This window comes from Lathyrus oleraceus, chromosome 7 (assembly GCF_024323335.1).
Source record: "Lathyrus oleraceus cultivar Zhongwan6 chromosome 7, CAAS_Psat_ZW6_1.0, whole genome shotgun sequence".
NCBI lineage: Eukaryota > Viridiplantae > Streptophyta > Magnoliopsida > Fabales > Fabaceae > Lathyrus > Lathyrus oleraceus.
Genome location: NC_066585.1, coordinates 299,291,127 through 299,297,126, shown reverse-complemented (window position 1 = coordinate 299,297,126; position 6,000 = coordinate 299,291,127).

The window sequence follows — 6,000 nt, the reverse complement described above, 5'->3', positions numbered from 1 at the left end:
TATAATTTCTTGAAGTAGGGTGTGACAATTTGTGTCACACCAATGTTATGCCATTTCATGATTTTTGTTCACATGCTTCCTGGCCTTCAAATAATGTGAAATTTTGCATGAGCCATCTCTTATATGTCTAGTTGATGTGTGACTTTTCCTGGAATTATTTGTGCCATTTCCTATTTGTTTGAGATTTTTCTTCCCTGCCTAGTCAAATGTTGACTTTGTGTGATACATCTTGCCATTTCCTTTGTGAAATTCTCATACCTTACTGGATGATCATGAAATTTTACATGTGCATACTAGACATCTTGAGCTTTGCATTGGTGTTGATCCCATTCATTTCTCATCTGTTTTCATTTAGTTATGATTTTTTGAAGTTGATACATGTTTGTTTGACTTCTTTGTGCATACTTGAAATTGTGTTGACTTCCTGATTTTTATTGACCATCTTCCCATGATCCAATTGAGCTGAAATTTTATATGTATGTCATGTTATGGATTGTGATTGACCCTGAATTATTTGATAATTTTTGGAATTGACTATGTTTGGTTTTGAGCTAAGTCTTGCTGTTGACTTCATTGAGCATATTCAAACTTGCTTTGACTTCATGATTTTCATTGACTGCCTTCCACTTGTCCAATTGTGATGAAATTTTACATGCTTACCATGATAGGTGTTAGGATTGATCATGAATTATCTGGTGATTTTTTTGAAAATGTTTGAGTTGACTTTTAATGCAAGTCTTTCTGTTGACTTTTATATGCACCAATTTGCCATGCTTTGACTTCCTTTGCTTATGAAATGATGATAATGCATGATATGGATTTGAGACCAATTGAGTTTGCTTCTTAAATGTTTGAACTTGATTTTGGTTGACTATCCCTTGCTGTTTTGACTTTCTCATCTCATTTTGACCCTAGGCTTGTCCTAGTGGTCCTGTTGCTTATGTTTGAGCTCATTGTTTCAGGTTAAGCACAAATGCTTCAAAGAGAACAATCCAATTTGTTTGAGCTTGATTGTTTATCATGTGCTAACCCTTGTTTTGTAGGTTGCTTGGCTCATAAGCCTTGTGCCTTGTGCTTTGCACATTTGTCTATCTGTTTGACTGTTGACTTCTGTTTCCTTTTGCTTTGACTGTTGAACTGTGTACTGATTTGTTTGACTATTTCAGGTACCATTAGTTGCTTAGTTCTTTGAACTTGCTTTGCTTTGCTATTTAGCAATTTGCTTTGAGGTAATTCCTTTTTCTTCATGTAGTCTGGAGACCCGGCCTGTTATTTGGCCGGGCAAACTGTCTGAAGTCCTCCTTAAGAGGCAATGCTTGTGTGTGTTTAATTTTGTCCCAAGCAGGAAAAGTCCTTCAAATAAGGCAATTGGTAGATCAAAGGGATAAGTAACCTATCCCCTACTATTCAGTGAGTCTTCTCCTTGCTCCCATTACATGGTTGTAGCATTGAGATCAAAACCCAAGATCTATCGAGTCAATAATGTGGAGAGAGTTCCTACTTTCTGAACTCCCACACCTTCTTATATTCAAATGCTCTCCCTGATCAGGGATAAGAGCAATGAGGCACACCCCTCATCTCCTTTCATCTGCTTCACCTTAGCCTCTCAATGGCAAGGTTAAGAGCAATCTTTGACCCTATTCCAGTTGGCCTCAGTGCCTAACCCTCTTGTGTGAGCCTCCTTGTTTGGCTATAGAGTGTGCTGTTTGATTCTCATTGTTTGATTGATTGATTCTATCATATGCACATGCTTGCTTGTATGCTCTATGCACTCATCATCATTTATTGCTCATCAATACATAATCATCTCATTTGTCTGTGTGACATTATCATTGTTGATTACCCATTGAGGACAATTGTAAGACCATTCATTGGCCATTGCTCCTAGGATATGGAAGTGAGTATAAGACCATCACATTGGCCACTCATCTTATCTTTGCTTGATGCACTTGTTTGATTGTATGTGAGGATGCAATTGTAAGCCCCTGTAAGTTGGCATTTGCTCTCCTGTGATCATAAGTTGGTTTGTTTGTTTGTATGTGAGGATGCAATTATAAGTCCCTGTAAGTTGGCATTTGCTTTCCTATGATCATATGTTGGATATTGGTATAAGTCCAGACAGATTGGCATCCGGTATCCAAGTTTCATTTTGTTAGGAGATTAGTATAAGTCCATTGAGTGGCATCTGATATCCAGTTTTGTTTTAGGAGATTGGTGTAAATCCATCTATTGGTATCCGGTATCCACCTTTTATTTCTTTTTGTTTGAGGAGATTAGTGTAAGTCCATTGAGTGGCATCTGATATCCAGTTCTGTTTTAGGAGATTCGTATAAGCCCAGTGATTGGCATCCGATATCCGCTTTTGTTGACTTTCTTTGTTTGTTTGTTGTTATCCATTGTCTATTCCAAAGGACACCCTTGAATCATCTTCTATATGATCTCAAGAAGTGAACCTCCTGAGAAGTTTTACTTTCCATCTTCATCCATTCATCCTCATTATGTCCTAAACCTTTTCACACTTTGATCTCAAACTTGACATAGATATTGTGCAAACATCTTCATGTTTTCAAACTAAAAACCTGGACTCAAGTCCTTGACTTTTTTTCAAATTCCATTTCATAATACTCCTTCAAATCAATCTTAATCATACTTTGACTTCATTTTCATAATCACAATCAATTAATTTCACCCATTCACTTGTTTTGGCTTTGTCCATTGTTAATCTTTTCATGCATTAGCCATAGGTTTCAATTATCATTGTGGTTGATGTAAATCTTACCTGTCCTTAGTGAGTCGACAGTAAGACTTCCGTACTGAAAACAGGGTTAACCCCTCTAGTGCGTCGAAGCTATCCTCACATGGTGGATGTTGGTCTTGGTCGAGTTTTCTCCCATTGATAATGAAAAGCCTCAGTGCTATTGTCTAAAACTGAATCCACCAACTTTCGGAAATCTTTTAGCCGAACTACGGCGTTTTGATCCTTACCTTTGATGGAAGGTACGTAGGCAGCGGGTTCATCCGTTCGAACACAAAAATAACTAACTTGTATATTCTTTTCTCATCATCCCAATCATGTTTGCACAATGTTTATGTCATAACAAATAACAATTTATACAACAAGTGTGAAAAGGGCTCCCTAGGAGTACCTAGGACGTGATGGGTGCCTAACACCTTCCCATTGCGTAATTTACCCCTTACCCAGACTCTCTGATCTTTTTATTAGTTTTCTACGTGTAAAACTTCTTAGGCTTTTGTTCGCTTTTTAGCCAATCCTTTGGATAAATAAAAGTGCGGTGGCGACTCGAAATTTCATTGTATACCTTGCTTATGGTTTAATCGATAAATCATATAGCGACGAATACACCGCTACATTTATGAAATTATTTTTGTGCAAACATTGATTGGAGGGATGAGAGAAGAATATACAATTTTATTATTTTTGTGTTTGGAACGAAAGATCCATTGCCTACGTACCTTTACAGGATCAAAACCTCGTAGTTCGGCTAAAAGATTTCCAAAAAGATGAGTGGTTTGATTTTAAACAAAATCCCTAAGGTCTTTCATTATCCACGGGAGAAAACTCAACCTATACAACCACAGGTCCACCATGTGAGAACAGCTTCAACTTGCTAGTGAGGGACCATGCCGTATAATAAGCAAGGAAGTCTTACAATTCAATCACTAAGGACAAAAGGTGAGATTCACATCAACCACTAAGATAATTGAGATCTATGGCTAATGTATGAAAACTTATCAAGAAAGTGGACAAGGGCCACAAAAGAAAGTGAGTGAGTGGAGTTAACCAATTAGAGTATTCACAAAAATGGTCAAAGTTGACATTAGATTCAATTCAGAAGAAGTATTGTGAAAATGAAGTTTGAAAATCAGAGGCTTAAGGCCTAAGTTTCTAGTTTTGAAAACAAGTGAGAATGTTTGCACAAAGTTTTTGGTTTGGGTTAACATGCAAATGGAGGTTTAAAGAACAAAGAGGGTGGGAGGTTAAGGGATGCAAAATTTCTTAGGAGTTCACCTCTTGAGATCATATGTAGATGATCCAAGTGGTTCCTTTGGAATAGGCAACAAAACAATAAGCAAGTAAGCAGGTTCAAAGAGAACAAAACTGGAAATGGAATGCCAATAAATGGTCTTACATCCAACTCCACAAAACAAAGATGGAAACCAGATGCCAATCAATGGACTTACATTAGCCTCACAAAGCAAAGAAAACAAATGCAATAAGCAAGAGGAAACAGGTTGCCAATAAATGGTCTTACACTCGACTCCTAGGAAATGGAATGCCAATCAATGGTCTTAGTTCCAACTCCTACCAGATCACGGGAAACAAATGCCAATAGCTGGACTTACAATTGACTCCTCAATGGACAAAAATAAAATGTCACACAGTATGAACAATGATCATGAAATGATATACAATTAATGCTCAAAGATGAGAACAATGCACAAAGGCACACACAAACAATTATGCACAGATGGACAAATAAGCAAATAAACAGTCAATTATCACACACTATACACAACCAAGGGGCTCAAGCAAGGTTGGACTTTAGTCAAGGGGTCATATCAACCTTGACAAACAAGCCAAATACTGGAATGGGTAGTCAGGCTCTTAACCTCTAACATTGAGAGTTAGGGTGAGCAGATGAAATGGAGATGAGGGTTATGCCTCATAGCTCTTAACCCGGGCCTGGGTGAGCTTGAATCAAAGAATGTGTGGGAGTCCAGAATGAGGAACTCTATTCCACAATGTGACTCTATATATAAGATTTTGGGTTTTTTATTCAAAGTGCATCAACACACGGTGTGAGCAAAATGAAAGACACAACTGAGTAGCAGGGGATGGATTGCACATCCCTTCTATCTGCCAATCAATGGTCTTATGTCCACCTCCGCAAAACAAAGACATGACCTCTTAAGGAGGGCTTCAGACAGGTGCCTGCCAATAACAGCAGGTCTTGCAGACTACATGGAGATCAAGGAAAAATACCTAAGTGGTATGCCAACCACAAGCAAATCAAAGCAACTCAAATAATGAGTTAAAGCTACTAAAGTACCTGTGCAAACAACCAAACAATCAGTATAGTGTTCAGACAAACAGACAACAATTAACAACAAACAGACAATCCCAATATACAACATGTAAGCCAAACAACTCAAATGAGCTATCATCAAAACCTACAAAACAACCAAATGTTAGCAATCAATAGCAAATATCAACACTCAAATGATGAGGCAACCTCAATCATGGAAATTGGATGCTTGAACCTGAAATTCAAAGCTCAAATGTGAGTTCCAACCCCTAAGGCAAAGCCTAGGGTCAAAGGTGGAGAAAAAATTCAAAACAGCAACCAATATTCAACACAAAGCATGTTTATTCAATCATGAACATGTCCTAAAAAGGACCGAATCAAAAGCATTAAGCAAATCCATGTAATAAGCAAGAGAAGTCAAAGGCAAATTTAAAGCATACATTTGGACATCTTGAATCAAAATTCCATGTCAAAACAGAAATGACTCAAACAATTCTGGAAATTTTTGTGAGCATACAACATGTCCAATAGAATCAACATACAAAGAATCATAAACAGAGAAGCTCATTTGATATGGAAATAAAATGGCACAAGCAAGACATCCAATTGTGTGACACACATTGTCACACCATACAAACATGTGCATAAAACAGAAATGAAAAATGAGAAAAATGCACAATCAAGCCTCAAACATCCATCAACATGTTAGGAACAATCATTCAAAATTTCAAGGCATTTGGATCAATATCAAGCATTTCACACTAGGAAGAATGGAGCAAGGTCACATATGCACACTTGTTCAATCATCCTAACACAATTCAAAATCCAGCCATGCACAACTTCAGAAATTTGCATCAAAAAATAGAAGACATTTCAAGGATCAAGTAGCAAAAAACCAGGAATTAATTGGATCATTTTTCAATTTATTATGAATTTTCAAAGTTGGCAAAGA